Genomic DNA, 24611 nt, shown 5'->3' with positions numbered 1-24611 from the left:
GCTTTGTAGGAGGCTTAGCAGCATCCCTGGCCCCCACTTCCTAGCTATCAGTAGCCAGTGTAACAAGCCAAATGTCCCCTGGGGAATAAATTCACTTTGCTTGAGAACCACAGATCTATATCCTGCCAGAGGATTACCAGAGCTATCAATGTAGCAGAGAACTAAGGATTTTCTCTACCTGCTGAGAAGACCCTGCTCCATTATCCCAGCCTGGTGCCACGACGTGGAGCACAGCTTTGCAGTTCAGATTGCAGCCACTTGTCATGAATACGCTACCCACTTTCTCCTCTGTTCCCTGCCTGGTGGCATATAACTCTTCCTGGAGCTTTGGACCAGCTTTCTGCAAAAGAGACTGAGATAGTGGTCCTCCTCCAAGCTGAAGATTCATGGGAACAGTGTTGACAATGACATCGGCCTTAAGGAAAACAGCAACATGTTTGTTAGAGTTCCAATCCATAGTTATTAAGCACCTATGACTTGCCAAGTATTATGAGGTAATGCACAAGATACGTTTGTCTATCATACTGACCTCCCAGCCCTACCCTCAAGGAGCTTACAATCTGTTGTTAGTACTTAGATATTGTAATGGGGTGAGCCCCAAAACTTAGAAATTAAGGAAATATATCACCCACTACTGTTAAGTTAACATATGATGAGTCAGAGTAGGGCTACGAAAATGAGCAAACAGAAGGGAGAGTCAGAATGAAAGGTAGAAGCGGAAACAGAAAGATAGCTAGACAGATGGAAACAAAAACAGAACTCTGAAAGAGACCACTGAGGAAGAAAGAGTATCTTTTAGGCTCGCAGGAACTGAGAGTAATTGTTCTGACTTGATTAACATACCTAAAGAAAGAATGGGTCCATCTGAAGGGCGGGGGCAGGAAGGGGGTGCAGATTCTGGTCTAACAAAGGCCTAAAAAAGGTCTAACAAAGCCCTAAACAAAGGAAGGTCATTGAAGTGAAGGTAGGCAGTGTCCACTCAAGCCATTCTAGGGGTATGGGGATCTCCAAAGCTTGCTGAGGCCATCCCCTTGGTGAGATGGGGTCATGACCTGATGCCAACAGATGTTAAATATTCAATTCATCCAATTCTATTTACTCCTATTTTGTATTCAAATTTAGAGGGCAGAATGCTTTGCTCATGTGGATTTTGAGTAGTCTGGTTCCTTGGGAGCTCTTCATTGTAAATTAAAAGGTGTATATGTCTTTGGGCCACATAACAGTTACATTTCTCACTATCATGGGTCCACCTCAGTCTTGTATGAGGTTAGTTAACATAAACTAATCTCAGGACCTGAGAAGATTCCTGCAGGGAAAAGTCAGTGAGCCTTCCACAGGGCAGTTGGTTAAGCATCTGACTCTTGATTTCAGCTCAGGTCATGGTCTTACAGTCATGGGATTGAGCCCTACATTGGGCTCTGCACTGCTTGGGTTTCCCTCTCTCCCTCTCTCTCTGCCTCTCTCTCTCTCTCAAAATAAATAAATAAACTAAAAAAAAAAAGTCAGTAAGCTTTCCAAAAAAACAAGATTCAGCCCATTTTCACCCTGCTCCCTGCTTACTGATTCCTACACAGTTTGGGGAAGCAATATATTAACATGTAAAACAGCAAAATAGTCTTAATGTTTATATCGTTCAAGATAATCAAAAGAAACTGTGTTAAAAATACAATTAGTAATTGCTATAGCATTTCAAAAAAAAGCAGGAATCCTTTAGACTGGACTGGTTAGTAGAGTCTTTACAAAGAGGATAAGGGATGAATCTGGGATAGGGGAAAAGAAGGCAGTAAGCATTCTAGGTGGGTAAATATTTAAGAAAACACACAGAATTGCAAAAGGTCAGAAAGCAGTCCAATTTAGCGAACAGAGAGTATTAATGATAAGAGACAGGGCTGGAAAGAGATTTGGGGCCAGATGATGTAAGACTTTGTAAGCTCACACTTTTTTGGGCTTTATGCTGCAGGCAGTAGGGAGCACCTGATAAATATGCATCAAATAGCTATGGAGAGAACAGACAGGAGGGTGAGAGGGGTGACTGGGAGTGCTGAAAGACGAGTTGACTGTGGGAATGAAAAGGAAAGGGCATGTACAAGAGACAGTGTGCAAGGAGGCTGGGAAACCAGTTGGATAGGGAAAGGAACTCAGAGAAGAAAGATTTAAAGGGCTCCAAAGTTTATATGGCGCCATCCAACCATGAGAATAGGTATCCTGACAGGGTTGGTGAGAGTTTATCAACAGACTATGCCGTGAAAAGATCTCAGTTTCCTCATTTATAAGATGAGGGTATGTAATATCTGTCTCAGATTGTAGCACTGATTGGGTGAGGTAAACTTTCAAGTGGTCTGTCCTAAGTGGATAATGATGATAGCTATCATTTTTTGAGTCTTCACTATGTGCCAAGAAGGTGCTAAGTGCTTTGTGTGGATTATTTTACTTGACCCACCGCACAGGAACCCTAATATTGTCATCATCCATAATTACAGGTAAGGACACTGAGACATAAGGGGGAATGTTGACCAAGATCAATGGCTGGTCAGTGGTAAAGTGGGATTTGAACCCTGCCAGGACTAACTTTGGAGTTGGTCTGCATAACCACTACACTATGCCTTCTAGAGTGAAAAAGAAACTTCCTATACTTTTACATGAGCCAGTTGTTTTCTGGTCTGAGTATGCTCACCAAACAATCTCATAATAGGCAGCTACAGAGCTCTCTATTACCCACAGCCATGGCAATTAGCTTCCTCTTTGCAAATTAAATAATTATAATTCCAGTTTTATAAATAAGTCTTCTGAACTTGATTAGTGCCACCTTTCTGGGTAAAATTATAAGATTCAAATTTTCACCTTGAAGCTCTGAGTGAAGGTCCTGAAACCATGTGACAAAGAGAAGGACTCTAGGTACTCTAGAGAGCATGAAGAAACTGGCTGGCTGCCTCCCTGCTGCTGTCTCATTTTGCAGCAAAAGCAAAGAATATTTCCAGTGGCTTATAATCCATGAGTCTCCAAATTTCTCAGAAGAATTCTCCTTTCATTAATCTTGAGTGTATGCCATCTGGTAAATATCAAGTGTCAAAATGGTGGAAACCACAGAATTCTGAAGAAGAATCCACATCAGTAAATCTCTTCATATTAGAATCACCTTGAATTCTTTTAAAAACTACTGATCCCTCCCCCCCCACCACCACATACCTGACCAATTAAAATCAGAGTCTCTAGGGGTAAGTTCTTGGCATCTATAGTTTTAAAAGCTTCCCAGATGATTCTGATGTGCAGCCAGCACTGAGTATCATGGATGTCAACTACAGATGGGATATAGTGCCTGCACCTCCTGCTAATTGGTGATTCCAAGGGGAGGGGTGGGGGAGCAATAGAAGGGGAGGCAGCAAAAGGCAGGCTGAGCATTTAGTACCTGTACTGGTAATCTTTCTCCTTTCTCATTCTGCCTGTGTCTCAGAAAGTGCTCAGACAGGAGCAACAGGGTATTTGTGAAGGATAATATTATAATAGGATGTGTATATGTCCTCCCCATAAATGTCGATTGGAACAGGAGAGAAAAAACAGAACTGGGTTGAAAATAGGTAAAGATAAGTTATAGAGAAATAAAAGAGGTGCATATGCACAGCCTGGTTTGTGGTCAACTTGGATCTCTTCACATGAGAACACATGGAATCCAGGGGATGGTGAGTATAGTCCTGCTTGAACCTCGGGTGGGTTTAACTTCCCAAATTTATATGGTCTTCATCTTTGATCTTAAATCACAGAACCAGTTAATTAGACGCCATTGTTTCTTGATGGATTTACTAAATAGTACCACTTACCTGGAAATAAATAACATCTCCACTTATCATCACAAGCTTTAGACCTTCTTTGGTTTGGGTTGAGGCTATCACATGTCTGTTGGAAAGATCATTTTTCCAGCTGGCTTGGTCTCTTGACTGTGGACAAAACAGTAAAAATAATTACCAGGCAATGCTATCTGGAGACTTTCCTCATAGGTGTCCAAACACAACCTATTAGATTCATCATCTCTCTAACTCAACTCATAACCCAACCCTAAGATTCAAAAGCAAATGATGTATTACCACAATGTATTTAACACTTCAAATGCCAGTGAGCTCTTTTACTTATTCCCCCAAGAATTCTAGCTTAGGAGACCCTGCTCATATCCCCTGGCTCTTACTATTTAAGGGCACTTGGTTGGGTCTTATTTCCAGCTGTATTTCTTTTCTTTCTTTCTTTTTTATTTTTTTAATGTTATTTATTTATTTATTTATTTATTTATTTATTTATTTATTTTTGAGAAAGAGAGCAGGTAGGAGAGGGGCAAAGAGAGAAAGAGAGACAGAGGGGGTGGGGTGGGGGGGAGACACAGAACCTGAAGCAGGCTCCAGGCTCTGAGCACAGAGCCTGACACAGGGCTAGAACTCACGAAACTGTGAGATCACGACCTGAGCCGAAGTCAGACTGAGCCACCCAGGCACCCCTCCAGCTGTATTCCTTGTCAGAGGAGTTTCTGTAGTGCCAAAGCCTGCTTTGCTTGCAGGTGTAGCAGAGAGGAATTGCAGGTAAATTAACCAGCCCTCCCACCACCCCCTCTCAAGTCCTCATCCAACGATTGATAGGAGTTCCTGTAAAACCACCCCAGCAACCTTGCCTTCCAGGTAGGCCTCGCTCTGAGTTTCCCCAGTGGGATTAGTGGTAATGGATTTGAAAACACACCATCAGTATCTTTTACTTCCCTATTTAGATCATTTGCACTTGAATCCTGTCTCAGGTTCTCTTCTGAGGGAACCCAAACTAAGACATACCCCTTAGTTCTCCACAACATCGCATTTATAACTTGACTATTCATCAGGCATAGAATTTTAGAATTTAAAGGGTCATCACAGATCATCCAGTACAGAAACTTCATGGGGGGGGGGGGGGGAGGGGGAGACCAGTGTACAAAGAGATGAAACCACCTACTTAAAGTCAAATTATTAGCTGATAAAGGACACAATCCTTGAATCTGCTCTTCACAGAATCTTCAAGAGGAGCTGATCTGCCTGACGGTATTGTCGCACTTACCAATGGTAAAAACATGGGATACATCACCACCCCATCCCATAAACCTTGTCATCCACATCTGTCACAGACATTAATTGGTATCAACACTCTTTCTCAATCAATGCAGATAGTTTCAGAATCTTGCTCAACGCAGACCTCCAGGCAACAACTGTCGTTTGATCAGAGGTAACCCATGAAATGAAATGTATTTTCCATGTCTGATCTAACTCAGAAAGGATGTGACTTTTCTTTGCTTAAAATAATCTTAGAGAATTTTCCACACTCTACTTTCTATAACAAATAGGAAACTCCAGAAGGACTGGAAATGGGCTTGAACAGTCCCCTTCACTTGCTCAAGAATTTCATTTTTTATACTCTCCTGCATGTACTGTGGTATGTTTGCTGCAAGCATTATCAATGACTTCCCACCCTGGTGAGCAGTGGGATAAATGGGTATTAAGAAGGGCCCTTGTTGTGATTAGCAATAGATGTTATATGTAAGTGATGAATTGCCTAATTCTACTCCTGAAACCAACATTACATTCTGTTAACTAACTAGAATTTAAATAAAAACTTGAAACAAACAAACAAAAAAATGACCTCGATCTCCCACCCTGAGAATTGCTCGGGTATAGACTCTTTCAAAGCACTGATATGAAGACTAGAAAACCTTTCAGAAGAACCAGCCACATTCTCTATCAAATTTTGTTTTTTTCCTTTTCAATGTTATGATTGGTGTCTTGTGTTAAATTCTTTTCACATCCTCCAAACAACCTGTTATTATGACCACCTCCTTGACTATATCAGACTCAATTGAAGTCCTATCATCCTCTATGCTGTTTTTTATGTCTTCCCATACTGCTGGTTTCATATTCAACTCGGTGACTTTATATTTAAAGATGATATGGCAGAAGTTTTTAGAAATGTCCTCTTTCCAAGTCTTGATGACATTGATCTTTGTTCTTCTTTGAGTGAGTTCAGTGGTCGCAGACCTGAATGTTACCTCTAGCCTCTTACAGTTGACTTGGTGCCATGTTACCTCAGAGTGTCACCTTCCCCTTTTATAATTTATCATTCCAATCAGGCAATGCTTCTTCTGCATGATCTTCCATATGAAAGGATGCAGAGCCACCCAAAATGGTGCTAGCAACTTTCTCAGGGGCTTCTCCTTTCCATATAAGGCTATGCCCAAAGTCACATAATATGGAAACACAGTAATGGGCCTTTCATTGAAGACAAGCTTTTTGGCCAAGTAGGTGTCGACCACTAAAAAAAGAAAAAGCAAAAGGTAGGTATTCAGACAAAATCTTTGGCACAAAAAGAAATCCTGATACTAATGAGACTCTGCAATATAGTATATCTCCCTAAAATGGTACCACCACTGTCAGGCAGCTCAATGAAAGATGTGACATTCATGAATGCAATGGACCCAATTCGCACTGAATGAAATAGATCTATTCCATTCATGTTTACTTTGTAGTGAAGGTCTATACAATTAATCCGGTATTCCCATTGACATTCATTACAATATTGGGGAGGTGATTTTTTTTTCTGAAAACAAACAAACAAACAAACTTGGCTCTTAAAGATTCAATAAATACAAACAATAATGCATGAGCAATTAAAAATGAACTGTTAGAAGTAAAACCAATACCATTTTTAAAGGAATAGTTGTAATAGTCAAAAATAGTTAAAAACAATTGCATGCTGTAATAAAAAAATTTCATAAAATTAGTTCAGATTCCCTAGAAGCAGAGCCTGAGATGAGGATTCATGTGAATTATTAAAGTTGTACCCTCAGGAGAAACCTGTAGGATGTGAGAGACAAAGACAGAGAATGTGGTTCAGGTTAAGCCTGGCTTCTGCTAATCCTGCAAGGAGCTCTGGAGTATATAAATTGTATCATGGTGTTATCCCAACCTTGAGACAGGGAGCTGGGTTTTAGAACCTCATACCAGTCAGTTATTGTCTACAGGTCATCCTGGTTGGGTGATGAATGTAAACTCCCAGATACCTCCAGTTCCCAGGCCTTTAGTCTCCTGAAGGCAATCCCTCTGGAGAAGGTTGTGAGTCCTTCACAGTCCTTCACCTATAGCAGTTGAATTATGAAAGAACCTAATAAATAAAAGAGACCCCAGGACTTTTGGAGAAGCACCAAAAGAAAGGAAGGGCACTAAGAAAAGTCCAAAGAATAACTGCACAAGTTTGGGAGAAAGACAGTGTGGCTTAGCAGCTAGTATAAAAACATCTAAGGGATTTCGGTTGACAGTAAATTCTGTATAAATCAACAGTGATGTAGGTGTGTTTAAGAAGGAAAAAAGGGGGCGCCTGGGTGGCTCACTCGGTTAAACAACTGACTCTTGATTTCGGCTCAGGTCACGATCTCACAGTTTCATGAGTTCGAGCCCCGCATTAGGCTCTGCGCTGACAGTGCAGAGCTTGCTTGGGATTCTGTCTCCCTCTCTCTGCTCCTCCCCAACTCGTGCTATCTCTGTCTCTCTCAAAGTAAAAATAAATGTTAAAAAAAAAAAAAGAAAGAAAGAAGAAGAAAAAAAAAGTCACCAAATGCTGGGAAGCACATGGAGCAGTAGGAACTCTCATCCATTGCTGATGGGAATGCAAAATGGTGCAGCCACTTTGGAGACAGTCTGGCAATTTCTTACAAAACTAAACATACTTTTACCATATGATCCAGCATTTGTACTTTATGATATTTATCCAAATAACTTGAAAACTTATGTCCACACAAAACCTGTAAATGAATGTTTATAGTAGCAATATAGCTTTATTCATAATTGCCCAAACTTGGAAGTAACCAAGGTGTCCTTCAATAAATGAATGGATACATAATAGATATGATGCCTCCATAAAACAGAATATGATTCAGAGATAAAAGAAATGAGCTATGAAGCTACAAAAAGGCATAGAGGAAATATAATGCCTGTTGCTAAGCAAAGGAGCCCATCTGAAAGACTACATATTATATGATTCCAACTACATGACATTTTTGAAAAGACAAAACTGTGGAGACAGTAAAAATATCAGTGCTGCTTGCAGTTTGGAGGAGGAAGGGAGGGGTGAATAGGTGAGCACAGGGGATTTTCAGGGCACTGAAATTATTCTGTATGAAACTATAATTGAGGACACATGACATTATGCATTATGCAGAGAAGCATCCAACACTAAGAGTGAGCTCTAATGTGATGGAATTTAGTTAATAATAATGTAGCAATACGCTTTCATCAATTGTAGCAAATGTACCACACTAATGCAAGATGTTAATACTAGGGAAAACTAGGGGTAGGAGGCATTCTCCTTACTTTCTGCTTAATTTTTCTATAAACCTAAAATTGTTCTAAAAATAAAGTCCATTCATCTTAAAAAGGGTAGTAATGAGATTTGAGGCTATAATTTAAAAAAAAACATAGTAACAAGAATATGTATGGTGAATAAATAACCCTATTCTACTTTTGACTGGTAAAAATAGGCAATACCTGGGGTATGGTACTTAGTTTAAGGTGCCAAACATTGCAAAGGGATTATGAAAACTAGCTATGGTGTTCTGAAGAGGGAAACTGATGCTGTAAAAGGATTCAAAACCACATCACATGAGGATATATAAAAGGAACTGAATATATTTAACTTGCAGAAGTACAGATAATAAGTAGATGAAGGGAGCCGCACGTAATAGTTGTCATTAAACATTTGAAGGGTTATCTTATAAAGGATTTATTTCTACAACTTTAAAAGGAATAACAAGGACTAATAAGTAAAACATATTTGGGCTTCATATGCTGCTAAATTTTTTTAATAATTAGAACTGTCCTAAGGAAGAATGGGTCAACTTGGGGGGACAATGAGTTCCCAGCCAAGCAGAAGATGGACCATCACTTAGGGATGTGATTTTACACCTAAGACAACCATTTTTCTTTTTGGGGGGGCAAGGGAGATTTTTCTCTAAATTAAATTCATTAGCCTATTTCTTTTTCTTCCTTCCTTCCTTCCTTCCTTCCTTCCTTCCTTCCTTCCTTCCTTTTTTTTTTTTTTTTTTAGAGAAAGAGAGCACACAGGTGTGCAGGAGTGATGGGGGGCAGAGAGAGAGGGAGAAAAAGAATTTGCTGTGGGGCTCCATCTCATGACCCTAAGATCTTGACCTGAGCCGAAATCAGGAGTTGGATGCTTAACCGACTCAGCCACCCAGATGCCCTGACTAGCCTATTTTCAAATACATGTTACCCAGTAGAAATAGTTTATTACAGTACTTTTATGTCAGAGGTGATAACAGTATCAAAATGAAGGACACTGAACTATTCAAACATCACTTAATAATAGCACTTTATCCTGTAGCAGCTGAGACCTACATTTATCTAGAACACAATTCATATCTATTATTTCCCATCAAATTAGTAACTTATGCTTTCCATTCTTTCCTAATTTGATAGTTATAATAACTTTATTTATTGAATACCTGGTTTGTGTCAGGCAGTGTACAAATATTATCCTACTTAATCTTCATAACGACCCTGTGAGATAGGTTTTATACCCACTTTAAATGAGGGAACAGAGTAAGGAAGTAACATTGCTATCACTATCCAGCTAGTAAATTCTAGAATTTAAATACGTATCTTTGGGATTCTAAAGGCCAGTGATGCTCTATTTCTATATAGAAGGCTTAGGAGTGACAATCTGGCTAGAAGTAGGGGGCAGTATGTGGAACTTGTCTTAAAGCTGTATTTCCTTGGATTGTGTAAGTTAGATGGCACCAATGATCCCTGATAATCATGCCTTTCTATAATTTCCTTCCATCTTGTATCAAAGTTGGTCTCTGTGACCAACAGAATATGGCACAAGTGATGCTGTGTCACTTCTGACGCTAGATGACAAAAGGCACTATAGCCCTTGCCCCCTCCCCTGCCACCCTCTCTCTCTCAGATAACTCGGTCTGGGGGCAGCCAGCTGCCACATCACAAACAACCCTATGGAAAGGCCCTCAAGGCAGGGAAGTGAGGCCTCTGGCAGCAGTTATGTGAGTGAGCCTAGAAGAAACTCTCCAGTCCCCATCAAGCCTTCAGATAACTGCAGCCCCAAATAACAGGTTGATAGCAACCTCATCAGGGGTCCTTATCCAGAATCACCCAGTTAAGCTGCTCCCAAATTCCTCGCCCTCAGAAAGTAGGATAATAAATGGTTGCTATGTAAAGCCACTAAATTTGGTATGGAGCAATAGAAAACTAACACAGACTGTATGCTTATTTAGGATGGCTTGAAGAGGCAGGCTGGTGGAGACAGAGGGGATAAGGTTAAAACCCCTACCCCCTAATCCTTTGTGTCAAAGTCATTGCTGAATGCCAACCTCTGATAACTATGCCAACAATATGAATTTTAAGGATCTTAACAAAAAAAATATAAACAACAACAAAAGCCTCAAAACCCAACCAAACAAAAACAAAACAGAATATAATAGAAAACAGAGTATAACAGTTCCTTAGCAAGAAATGCATGTTGCAGCAAAACTTTTTTTCCAAATTGTAACAAATGTTTTTGTTTTTACATAAGGTATGGGTTGGGATATAAAACACCTATTTTTATGGTGCCCCATGGTTTACAAAAAGTTTGTAAAATGCTGCACTACACCCTATATCACTCTGCCTCTCCTGATGGCTACTTTAGCTCACAATGGTTGGAGTGCAGACTCAGGCTTTTAGCTAACCCAACTTGCACATTATCTCCAGAGACATTGACTGTGCTTAGCCACTAACCATTTACCAGAGTATAACCATAATTAACTGTTAAAAAAAAAAAAAAGCTCTTCAGATGTCAACACTAGCTAAGGACTAGGTGACAAGTATGCAAGAGAGATGGGACCTTCATATTTTGCAACTTTGGGAGGTTAGTATGAGTCCTAAGAATTATACCGTTTTAAATGTAGAAGTCTGCTAGGTGAGGGATACCCACACTAAACATTTGTCTTCTCATAAAGTGCCAATTAAAAATGTCCAGTGGTATGGGGTGCCTGAGTGGCTCCAATGGTCAGGTGTCAGACTTCAGCTCAGGTCGTGATCTCATGGTTCGTGGGTTCAAGACCCATGTCGGGCTCTATGCTGACAGCTCGGAGCCTGGAGCCTGCTTCAGATTCTGTGTCTTCCTCTCTCTGCCCCTCCCACGCTCATGCTTTGTCTCTCTCTATCTCAAAAATAAATAAACATTAAAAACAATGTCCAGTGGTATCAATTCATTGCTATATGAAGAATCAGATATTATTTCAGTCTAGTCCTAAGACTATTAGCTTCTTAAACTACTATTGAAAGTTAAGCTCCTTTTCCTTCTAGAGAGGATCTCAATTTTTGGCTTTCCTGCTTGACTGGTTTCCTTCCAAGCTATGTGAGAAAGATCCTAATTTTTGCTTCTCTTCTCTTGACCTCATTCATTTCCATCCCCCAGCCTTCTATCTCCACCTACAGTTTCAGGGATATTTTTTGGCTTTAGCAACTCTTCCTAAGGATCATAGTTAGGAGGGGATGTGTAGATGAAATATGGCCATTAATAATGGTATTTATTTAGTCATATTATCTAAAATATAAACTACTCTGTGGCATAAGCTCTTTGGGAGTTTGTTACTACCTTTAAAATGGTTCATTTAATTTTCCAAATTCTTATCATGCTCTTTGAGAAGTGATCAGATTATGAATACATCTTGAAGCTAGAGTGAACAGGATTTCCTAAAAGACTAGGTGTGGGATATGAGAGACTCCCAGGTTTTGGCCTGAGCAAAAAATGATGAGTTTTTGAGGTTAAGTGCGAGGGCGGGGGGGGGGGGGAGGGGGGGAAAGAGGGCTGGAGCCAATGACCAAGAAAGAATTCTTGAAAACGTCTTCAGTGCAAAAGGTGATGTTATTAAAGCACAGGGACAGGACCCATAGGCAGAAAGACCTGCACTGGGGTTGTGAAGAATGGCTGGTTTTATACTATTGAGTTGGGGACGTAAAGTCAAAAGGGAGGCCTCCAGAGGGACTTTGATATGCTAAAGAGGACTCCTAAGATACCTGAGGCCTTGGTATTGTCAAGCTTTGTTTTCCCTCTACTAAGGCATTAACATTAGGATGGTAGGGGGTTCCAGGAGAAATGCTACACTCTGTATTTGCCTTAAGTATTTGTCAATGGGCTGCCGGTTATAAGGATATTCAATTTTACCTGCCATTTTCTTCTTGCCTTTGTTTCCCATATCACTATTAAGGGGTGATGTGATGCTGGGGCTCCAGGAAACAGAGTTTATAGGTTTCTGGAGATTAGTCTATTGACAAGATTGCCTTTTTCTTATAATTTACCAAGACATTTGTAAACTGATGGAGACCCATGTCCTATATGACTGTGATCTCTATCAGTTAGTCATTTGTTTTCTTTCCTCTCCTTTGTCCTAGGGTAGCCAGGAGTGCCTGAGGAATATCACACATGTCCCACCTAGGGTGTGTGTGTGGTGTGTGCTAGTCTGTATTTTGCCCTCAGCCTGCCTCAAGCTCCCTCATCACTAGGAGGATGGAACTGCTATCAACTGAGATGGGAAAGCCTGTGGATAATGCAGGTTGGTGGCATAAGGTGAGAAGGACTGGGAGTTTTGTCTTGGACATGTTATATTTATGTCATATACTTTTAGGCAACCAGGTGAATAGGTCTAGTAGCAGTGAAAATTGACATTGGAGTTTATGAGAGAGTCTTGACTGGAGACATGAATTGAAAGTCATGGATACGTAGACAGTATTTAAAGCCACTAGATCTCCAAGGAACTGAGTGTAGACAAAAAGAAGTAAAGAACTGAGCTCTAAATTAAAAGTTGAAGAAAAGGTAAAATGAAGGAAGAATGAGAATTAGCAGCTACCGAGGTAGGAGAACAAAGTGTGGCATCCTAGCAGCAAGTGAACAAAGTGCACTTAGAAGGAGAGAGTTATTTATCATTGAGTCAAATGCTATGAAGAGATCAAGTAAAATTAAGCCTGAAAACTGGTTCGTAAATTTAGTTTAGGAGGTCATTGCTGAACTTGACAAGAGCAATTTTGATGGAATGGTGGGGGTAAAGCCTCCTCTCGGATGGATTTGAGAAAGAGTAAGAGGAGAGAAAATGGGGGTGAGTAATGACAAACTCACCTGAGAAATTTTTCTGCAAAGGGAAACAAAAAAATGAAGCAGTAACTGCAGAGAAATTGAGGTCAAGAGAAGTTTCTGTTTTCTGGGGGTTTTTTTGTTGTTGTTTTTTGTTTTTTGTTTTATTTACTGCACAAAAAACAATTCTTTTATCTAGGTCTTCACAAAGACCTATTCAAAGCCTTAAGTTAATTCATGGCATATTCCAGTAAGAATGGGTGGCTTTGATGGTTTTCCTAACCACTTGTGTGGCTTCTAATTTGACTTCATTTGTGCATGAAATGGTTAATAATAACTGTAAAGATTTAAAAAGAAGAGAATCAATTACCTTGGTAGTCAGAAAACTCAACCAGGGCTGAACTCTTCTCTGGGAAAAGCTGTGCATTGGTTACTCCTTCTCCTCCATTTGTGGGGTTTTCCAAGAAAATTGTTATGTAATTTTATCAACATGAGGTGGCAGATTTTCAACCCTAATGGTTCTTGTCAGTTCCAGAAGTCTTGGGAAAATCTGAAATTGCTGAATTCTATAGTGTCTGACACAAACATTAACAAATGCCTTGTCATCTACAAATAAAAATCAGTTTATTGGTACTATAATCTCATTTCATGGCAAAAGAAAACAGATTTTAAATAGTAACTTGATTTAGAGGCCATAACTAAGAATTAAAATTTAGATACTATATTTCTACATAAAGTTAAATTTCACAGTATCAACTTCAACCTATCCCATGTTGCTTACCGAGAATGCATGAGTGCACACTGGCCTCCACTTAAGACCGTTTTGGGAACATGTATCAACAGCTATCTCTCTAAATGAAATCAAGTATATGCAGCCATTGTGTAAGCTGATAATAATAATGATTATAATATGATATTGTTTCCTCACTCTAATTTCTCTCTGCCCCCCCCCCCCCCACCAATTTCACCATATCTTGGTCTCTATTTGGACATGTCATTGTCATCATTGTCATAAAAATAAATTTGTTTATGCTCATAGGAAATTTGAGGGCATAGTCACAGTGGTTAAGAAAATACACTCAGGGGGTGCCTGGATGACTCAGTTGCGTGTCCAACTCTTGATTTTGCCTCAGGTCATGATCCCAGTGTCAAGGGATCGAGCCCTGTGTCAGGCTCTGTGCTGAGCATGGAGCCTACTTGGAATTCCCTCTCTCTCTCTCTCTCTCTCTCTCTCTCTCTCTCTCTCTCCTTCTGCCCCTCTCCCCTGTTCATGGTCTCTCTCTAAAGTAAAAAAAGGAAAGAAAAAAATACACTCAGAAGTCAGAATGTTACTAGCGGTGTGACTGTGACCAAATCATTTAATTCTCTCTAAACCTAGATTCCTTTATCTGCAAAATGGCGGTAATAACAGTACCTATCTCATAGTGCTATATGTTTTAAGAAGAAGCAAGTAAAAATTTAGCACAGTGCTTAGCATAGAGCAAAGCACTTGATAAATGCTAGTTATTAGGAGTACCGGAAATAATAATACATAATCCTTTGCAGTTGTCTTACTGGGAGTTAGAAAGAGCACAACTTTTAAACAAAACCCACTGTGAGATGTCTAGAATCTCAAAGTAAGATACAAACGTAATTCGCAAATGAAAGGTTAAAAGATACTGTCTTACCAGCATTTTTGAGAAAAGTCATGACAGCAACTTTAATATTGGGCATTATTTCCACCCTGAAGTCACCATTGGCTTCTGACCGGCCACTAATCAACTCCACAAGCAAGGAGAGCACATTCTCAGGCATGGTGTCTTAGATATTGTGAAATGCAATCAAAATGGAGGCTTGTAAAGGGTATTTTGAAAACTCCTCTATTTCATCCTCTTCCATTTCATCCATTTTATCCACTCTTCTGAAAAGTATTACTTTTATACTGAGGTCTTCCAACTTAGCAATTTTTAAGGAGACAGAAATGTTTAAGATGTTAGAAAGGCTTTGGCCTTTATATTACTTTCTGATGTTTTGGAAGAAAATAGATTTCACTCATTGCCTTATAGGAAGGAAGGAAGGAAGGAAGGAAGGAAGGAAGGAAGGAAGGAAAGAAAGAAAGAAAGAAAGAAAGAAAGAAAGAAAGAAAGAAAGAGGAAGGAAGGAAGGAAGGAAGGAAGGAAGGAAGGAAGGAAGGAAGGAAAGAAAGAAAGAAAGAAAGAAAGAAAGGAAGAAAGAAAGAAAGAGGAAGGAAGGAAGGAAGGAAGGAAGGAAGGAAAGAAGGAAGGAAGGAAGGAAAGGAAGGAAGGAAGGAAGGAAGGAAGGAAGGAAGGAAAGAAAGAAAGAAAGAAAGAAAGAAAGAAAGAAAGAAAGAAAGAAAGAAAGAAAGAAAGAGGAAGGAAGGAAGGAAGGACAGGCAAGGAAAGAAGAAAGAAAGGAAGGAAGGAAGAAAGGAAGGAGGAAATAAAGGAAAAGAAAATAGTAACTCTGGCTAAATGATCATGTAAAATTAAATATTATTCTTTGTAAGGTCAGATCTTCTCACCAAATCACAAGGAAAAAAAAAACACACAAACATGACAATAAATGATGATGCTCATCCGCTGACATAAATTACTAGAGCTATAACTTATTACTGAAAAGAAAGAAGTTCCTGTTACTGCATAATGAAAGGGCAATCTACAGATAACCAAAGTACAAAAATACTACATATTCACAAAGAAGACTGGGTATGGGGTAGACATTTATGGGGAGAATAGAGACTATTGCTTTCATTTTTCACTGTTTTTAACCCTTGAAAGAGAAATAAAGGAACTTTAAGCATGATAAAGAGGCTTACTCTGAACTCAGAAGTTAACAGTATTCACAGTGAAGAAACATGACAGTCACTCTCCTTAGAAATGTGAAAAACAAAATAAAACAAAAACTAAAAATGTGCTCAGTTACCACTTCTATTTTTGATATATTTTTCAGAATTCTTCCTGGTCATCAAAATAAGGTAGTGAAAAGAAATGAGGATAAATATAGAAAGGAAAAGATATCCAAAACAGTCATTCTTTATAAATACTACAAACACATATTATGAAAAAAATTTAAAATTATCAACACCATGAAGACAATGAAAAGACAATCCATAAAATGGGAAAAAATATTTGTAAATCAGAGTTGATAAGGGACTCATATCTAGAATATATAAAGAACTCTTACAACTCAATAATAAAAAAGCAAATAATCCAATTTAAAAATAGGCAAAGGATTTGAACAGATACCTCTCCACGAAAGATATATATATATGGCCAATAAAGACATAATAAAATGTTCAATCGTTAGTCATTAAGAAAAGGCAAATGAAAACTGCAATGAGGTACTACTCCACACCCGCTAGAATAACTAAAATTTAAAAAGACAGACAATAACAAATGTTGGCAAGGATGTGAAGGAATTGGAACCCTCATACCTTGACATATCCTCATACCGTGGGACTATAAAATGACACGATCACTTAGGAAAATACTTTTGCAGTTCCTCGAAAAGTTAGAATTATCTTATGACCCCAGCGTTTCACTCCCAGATAAGAATATACCCAAGAGACATGAAACCTATGCCCACACAAAAACTTGTTCACAAATGCTACGGAGAGAATGTGTGCCCCCAGAATTCAGGTGTTAAAAATCCTAAATCCTTGGGGCACCTGGGTGGCTCAGTTGGTTAAGCGTTCGACTTCAGCTCAGGTCATGATCTCACAGTCTGCAAGTTTGAGCCCTGCATCAGGCTCTGTACTGACAGCTCAGAGCCTGGAGCCTGCTTCAGATTCTGTGTCTCCCTCTCTCTCTGCCCCTCCCCTGCTCATGCTCTGTCTCTCTCTGTCTCAAAAATAAATAAAAACATTTAAAAAAATTTTTAAAGATACCAACATGATAAATTATAAAATTTGACAAAATGAAAGCAAATATAACTTAAAAAACAAGATAATACCAAATGAAATGATAAGGGACTTTGGCCTGCTACACTTTAAAATGCATCTTTCCACAGCCTGGAACAAAATATTTGCAAAAGACAAAACTGAAAAAAAAAAAAAAAAAAAGCTCTTATCCAAAAATATAAAGAACTCTTACAATTCAACAATAAGAAAACAACCTGATTTTAAAATGGGCAAATATTATCATCCAACAGTGTATCACTGGACATTTTAGGTAAATAATACTCCTCAAATATCAATCAATAGCCTCTTCCAGTGATGAGTGATTTACCATGTCTACGATCCTAGTTGCTTCTTCTCTTCTAGGAGTAATTAATCTGAGTGTGACAACTTAGTTTAGGCCAGAACACTAAGACATTCAATCTAATGGACTTAATTAAAATAAGATTTTGACTCATCATCAGGGAAATACAAATCAAAACCACAATGAGATACCACTTTACACCTGTCAGAATGGCCAACATTAACAACTCAGGCAACAACAGATGTTGGCAGGGATGCAGAGAAAGAGGATCTCTTTTGCATTGTTGCTGGGAATGCAAGCTGGTGCAGCCATTCTGGAAAACAGTATGGAGGTTTCTCAAAAAACTAAAAATAGAACTACCCTACAACCCAGCAATTGCACTACTAGGCATTTATCCAAGGGATACAGGTGTGCTGTTTTGAAAGGACACATGCACTCCCATGTTTATAGCAGCACTATTAACAATAGCCACAGTATGGAAAGAGCCCAAATGTCCATCAATGGATGAACGGATAAAGAAGATGTGGTATATATATACAATGGAGTATTACTCGGCAATCAAAAAGAAATAAATCTTGCCATTTGCAACTATGTGGATGGAACTGGAGGGTATTATGCTAAGTGAAATTAGTCAGTCAGAGAAAGACAAAAATCATATGACTTCACTCATATGAGGACTTTAAGAGACAAAACAGATGAACATAAGGGAAGGGAAACAAAAATAATATAAAACAGGGGGACAAAACATAAGAGACTCATAAATATGGAGAACAAACTGAGGGTTACTGGAGGGGTTGTGGGAGGGGGGATGGGCTAAGTGGGTAAGGGGCACTAAGGAATCTACTCCTGAAATCATTGTTGCACTATATGCTAACTAATTTGGATGTAAATTAAAAAAATAAATAAATAAAATAAAAAAATAATAATATTATGGGGGGAAAAAAAGAATAGATGATGTTACAGGAAGTATACTAGAAATTCCGGATATACTAACTTTATTCATAACTGCCAAAACTTCGAGGCAAGTAAGATGTTCTTCTACAATAGGTAAGTGGATAAATAAACATTGGTACATCCAGACAATGGAATATTATTCAGTGCTAAAAATAAATGAGCTCTCAAGCCATGAAAAACATGGAGGAAACTTAAATGTATATTACTATGTGAAACAAGCCAAATCTGAAAAGGCTAACAAATGATTCCAACTAAATAACATTTTGGAAAAGGCAAAACTATGGAAACAGTAAAAAAAAAAAAAAAAGCAGTGGGTACTAGAGATTAGAGGAGAGGGAAAGATGAATGGCAGAGTACAGAAGATTTTTAAGGCTGTGAAACTATTTTGTATGGTACCATAATGGTGGATATATGTTACTAAACATTTGTCAAAAATCATAGAATGTAGTATACCAAGAGTAAACTCTAATGTAAACTATGAACTTTGAGTGATAATAACATGTTAATGTAGACTCACCAATTGTAACAAGTGTACCACTCTGGTGTGAGATGTTGATAGTGGGGGAAATTGAGGGGGGCCAGGTGGTATATGGGAACTTTCTGTATCCTCTGCCCAATTTTTAAAAATGTATCTTTAAGTAGTAATTATAAAGCTAAACAGTTCTAAATTAAGAATAGATGATGTGATGCAGGCAAAAATCTCTTTGATCTTGGCTGCAGCAACTTCTTACTCAACACGTCTCTGGAGGCAAGGGAAACAAAAGCAAAAATGAACTACTGGGACCTCATCAAAATAAAACACTTCTGCACAGTGAAGGAAACAATCAGCAAAACTAAAAGGCAACCAACAGAATGGGAGAAGATATTTGCAAATGACATATCAGATAAAGGGTTAGTATCCAAAATCTACACAGAATTTATCAAACTCAACACCCAAAAAACAAATAATCCAGTGAAGAAATGGGCAAAAGACATGAATAGATACTTCTCCAAAGAAGACATCCAGATGGCCAACTGACACATGAAAAAATGCTCAACATCACTCATCATCAGGGAAATACAAATCAAAACCACAATGAGATACCACCTTACACCTGTCAGAATGGCTAACATTAACAACTCAGGCAACAACAGATGTTGGCAGGGATGCAGAGAAAGAGGATCTCTTTTGCATTGTTGGTGGGAATGCAAGCTGGTGCAGCCATTCTGGAAAACAGTATGGAGGTTCCTCAAAAAACTAAAAATAGAACTACCCTACAACCCAGCAATTGCACTACTAGGTATTTACCCATGGGATACAGGTGTGCTGTTTCGAAGGGACACTTGCACCCCCATGTTTATAGCAGCACTATTAACAATAGCCAAAGTATGGAAAGAGCCCAAATGTCCATCAATGGATGAATGGATAAAGAAGATGTGGTATATATATACAATGGGGTATTACTTGGCAATCAAAAAGAATGAAATCTTGCTAATGCAACTATGTGAATGGAACTGGAGGGTATTATGCTAAGTGAAATTAGTCAGTCAGAGGAAGAACAACACATATACCAGGTGCCTGCATGGCTCAGTCAGTTGAACATCCAACATTGGCTCAGGTTCATGAGTTGGAGCCTCGCGTCGGGCTCTGTGCTGGCAGCTTGAAGCCTGGAGCCTGCTTCAGATTCTGTGTCTCCCTCTCTCTCTGCCCTTCCCCCACTCACACTCTGTCTCTCTCTCTCTCTCTCTCTCTCAAAAATAAGTGTTGAAAAAATTTAACACAATTTTTTAAATGTTAATTTTAAACACTCCAAAAGTAATAGAATAAAGGTTCTATACTTATATATTTCTATAAATATATATCTATACTGTAATATCTATAATGTATAATATATATCTATAATGTAATATCTATATATAATGTATAATGTATAATTTATACATTATAATGTATAATCTATAATGTAATATCTATATATAATGTGGTATCTGTAATCTATAGTCTATAATATTATTAATTTCTATATAGATTCTACATTTATATATTTATATGCTTGTAAATATAAGAACATTTATTCTACATCATTTGGAGTGACAAATAGATTCATTAAGGGGAATTAATAATCCTAAGCATGTGTACAGCTAATAATAGATTTTTAAAATATATGAAGCCCAAACTGATAGAACTCCAAGGAGAAATAAATCTGTAATTATACTTGGGGATTTCAGCATCCTTTCTCAATTACTGATAGTACAACTAGTCATAACATAAGTAAGGATATGAGGACTTGAACAATATTTCCAACCAACCTAATCTAACTGACATCAATAGAACACTTAACCCAACGACCACAGGATTTATCAAGATAACCATATTCTGTCCAGAAAACAAATCTCAGTATATAAATTTAAAAGGATTCAAATAACACAAGCATGTTCTCTAACCACTGTGAAATTAAATTAGAAAGCAATAGCAAATTAGTGATAGTTCCAGCTGTGTGGATGAAAATCAACTGCCTTATGCTAAGTGGAAGAAGCAAGACTCAAAAGACTATGTGCTGTATGGTTCCACTTATATGACATTCTGGAACTATCAGCACCAAAATCTGACCAGTGTTTGCCAGGGACTCACCTTGAGTGAGCTTGATTCCAAAGGAACTGGTGGGAATTTTCGGGGGTGATGAAACTCTTTTTTCTATCTTTCTGTCTTTGTATCTTTTATATCTTGTGGTTGCCACACGATTGTGTACATTTGTTAAAAAACAGACTGTATACTAAAAATTATAAATTTGCTGTATATAAATTGTACCTCAATTTTAAAAATGAAAGGATGTCAATAGCATTCATATACACAAATTGAAGATATAATGAATGAAAAATCTCATTTACAGTAGCAAAAAAAAAAGATAAAGTATTTAGGAACAAACTTAACAAATATTCTATGTAAAAAAACTATACACACTCTTTAAAGACACAAAAGTAAACCCAAACAAATGAAATGATATCCTTTGTTCTTGATTAGAACATCTCAACACTATCTCAAGATGTCAGTTGTCTGTAATTTATAAGCTTAATGCAAATCCAGTACAAATCCCAGTGAGCTTTTTTTTGACACTGATCATAAATCAGAAGTCAATCCTAAAGTTTATAAGATAAGCACATAAGAATAGCTAGGAAAACAGCAGGAAGGAAGAGCTCTTAGGGGAGCTAGCCCTGATATTAAAATATATAACAAAGCCTCTCTGCAGCAGATGAATAAACATGTCAGTGGAATAAAACAGAAGTTCTAGAAACAGCCAAAGTACGTACAAAAATCTGGTATATGATAAATGTTGTATCTCAAGTTACTGAAGCAGTGCTAATCTTTTTAATAAATAGTGCTGGGACAAGTGGATACCCATTTGGGAAAAAGATAAAAGTTTTATCCATTCCTCAAATCATAAACAAGAATAAACTCCAAATGTATCAAAGATCTAAATGTAAAAAATAAAGCATTACAAATAAAATGCGTGACTATAACCTGGGCGATGAGGAAAGCTTTTAAAATATGCCCCAAATTCCAAATGCAATAAAATAAAAGATTGGTAAATTTTCCTATAAAAATAAAAACCATTTGCATGGGGGGGGGGAAGCCACCATAAGCAAACTCAGAAGACAAATGACATACTTAAGGTAACAGTCATAACATTATATTAGTGATAACATTATTATCACAGATAAAAGATTAATATCCCTGATTTATAAGGAACTTTTGAAATTTGAGAGCAAAGAGACCAAAGATTCCCAGGAAAATGTTGCCCGACACTCTACTCTCTTCCGAAACAAGTCGCGGCGGTAAGCTCCTCCCTAGGAAGAGAGGGTTCGAAGGCCGAGCAGTCTCCGCGACACCTGGTGCTGCTGTGTCGCGCGCCGCCCTCCTCACCCCCTCCCGTGGCGCCCCTCACCATTCTCCCGGAGGAAGGGGGCCAGGAAGCGGGTCGGGCTGCCGGGCTCCCGGCCGACCTCGGCTTCCCGGCCTCCCGATCGCTTGGGTTCTGTTCGCACAGCCACAAGTTGGTGCACAAGTTCTTCGCGTGTCCGGGCCCAGAGAAGCACGGCGCAGCTCTCCCCAGCTTCGCCGGTCCACTGTCACCGCCCCGGACCCACCCAACCGGCGTGTGCCTTTTCTTTCACTTTCTTTTCTGTGAAAAGCACTTCTGCCTTCCTTGTGGTCTTGAGGTTGCAAACAGCTGCCTAAAGATTATATCATCCATTGGGGACAGACATTGCTGTCACAAATTTGGTGGCCAGATTCTGAGCTCTGCGATTGGTCAGGTGTGGAACCCCAGTTGACTCCACCTGTTAACAGTGGGCATAGCTACTTTATATTATCATGGCGATTAAATGAGGCAAAGTATGAAATACTCTTCGAATTTCTTTGCATTAGGAAGAAATGTAGGTGTGTCATAAAAGCAAAGTGTCTGTAAAGGTGAACTTTCCACCTGGGTGGCTCAATCCATGGAGCATACCAGTCTTGATCTCAGGGTCTGGAGTTCAAGCCACAAGTTGGGTAGGAAGCCTACTTGAAAAAAAAAAAAAAAGGAAAGAAAGAAAGAAAGAAAGAGAAAGAAAGAAAGAAAGGAAGAAAGAAAGAAAAGAAAACATTAAAGGTGAGCTTTCCAAAAGGGGCTCGGGCCACGTGTATACTCAAAATGGGTAATCGAAGAGAGTTTAATAAAGTAATTACCTATATAGGTGGAGGCAAGGGGTTAAGAGAAATCGGTGAGAAATGTTAAAGCAGCCTCACCCTCCCCTTACCATCTAGACTGAAGGGACAAGGGAGGAGTGTGTTCTACACCTGTTACAGGAACCCAAGTTCGACTGCCCTTGGTTAGAAAGGCCAATACACAAGAGAGGAGTTTTCACTGAAAAGGAATATAAGCTTTATTCAGGAGGCTGACCACCTGGGGAGAAGGCAGACTCTTGTCTGAAAACCAACTTCAAGGTTTCTGCCTGGCCGATAGATTTTTACAGGAACTTTAGGGAAGTTAATCAGTAAAAGGAGAGCATAGTGGTCTGTAGTCTGTAGCAATTCTTATTTTATTTTATTTTATTTTATTTTATTTTATTTTATTTTATTTTATTTTTACTTATTTTTGAGAGAGAGCATGAGTGGAGGGAAGGGCAGAGAGAGAGAGAGAGAGAGAGAGAGAGAGAGAGAGAGAGAAGGGCAAAGAGGATCCAAAGGGGGCTCCATGCTGACAGCTGAGAGCCCGATGCAGGGCTGGAACTCAGGAACCATGAGATCATGACTTGAGCCGAAGTCGGAAGCTTGTGGGACTCAACCATCCAGGTGCCCCTGTAACACTTCTTGGTTGCATGCAGACTCAATGGTGCCAGCTACAGAAGTTCTCATGGTGGTTGTGTTTTGGTGTGGGGGCTGGGTTGTGCAAGAGGGTTTGGTTCCAGTCTTTCTAGGAAACAATGCATGATCTATAGATATACCAAGAAAGATTTAGTTAATCAATCACACGGGCTAAATGTACTTGCTAAAACTTAGACTACTAAGTTGGCCGGAGGGGCAGAGGCAACGGCTTCAAACCTGGTAAGAGCCATATACCTACAGCAGAGAGCCATTCCAGGGGAGCCATGGCTGCTTTCCAGAGACAGCAAGGGAAATAAGTCCCCCAACCACTAGCTTCCCCTACCTTCCTATCTCTTTCTGGTACTTACCATTGTTGAACCTGACCAACAATCAGGGCACAGAATGGAGTTGATGAAGTCCCAAGGTGGTGGATTTTGATAGCACATCTCTATTAATAAAGATAGGTATAAAGTATTAGGAACACAAGGAAATAGGGATTTTGTAATTTGAAGACAAATTTGGAGGAAAGTGTTACGGAACCAGGCTGGAATGCTGGCAGAAAAACCAAGCGGCACTCGGAGATCTTGGTGGATCTGAGATTTATTTAACACTGGCGGGCTCAGAGGAGACCGTTTCTCCAAAGATCTGAGCTCCGAACGAAGGGGGGAAGGGTAATTTATAGTTGTCAGCTTCCATATCTATGGCGAGTTTTCGCGCATGGCAAACAGGGCAAGAACCTGGAAGAGGGGTCTCTAAGCTAGAGACCAGAGCTTGTTTTAGTCCCATAGGCCATCTTATGGTGTAAAACTTTATTCATTTTCCCAACATTCCCCCCTTTGCTGCCTTTTTAAAAATCTTTTATTAGGCATCACTTTTTAGCTCTAGCGGTTGGTACCCTCGGAGGGCTAAGATACATGCTGCAGTTTGGCGAGCGACAATGTTTTAAGTAAAACGTACCAGGGTATTTAGTATGCAGGGGCCGATGGTCACAAGTAAAA

General features: G+C 39.0%; 1 long non-coding RNA gene across 1 annotated transcript; it reads right to left on the bottom strand.

Moving 5' to 3' along the window:
• Positions 1-422: 422 nt before the first annotated feature.
• Positions 423-22635, bottom strand: LOC123379970. Its single transcript, XR_006585098.1, has 3 exons — positions 22214-22635; positions 3816-3932; positions 423-3091 (listed from the first exon to the last, which is right to left on the bottom strand). It is a non-coding gene; the product is annotated as an uncharacterized LOC123379970 (long non-coding RNA).
• Between the last annotated feature and the right edge of the window lie 1976 nt (positions 22636-24611).

Source organism: Felis catus, chromosome C2 (assembly GCF_018350175.1).
Source record: "Felis catus isolate Fca126 chromosome C2, F.catus_Fca126_mat1.0, whole genome shotgun sequence".
Classification (NCBI taxonomy): Eukaryota; Metazoa; Chordata; class Mammalia; order Carnivora; family Felidae; genus Felis; species Felis catus.
The sequence above is the reverse complement of the archived record's forward strand: the minus strand, read 5'-3'. Positions and strand labels throughout refer to the sequence as shown.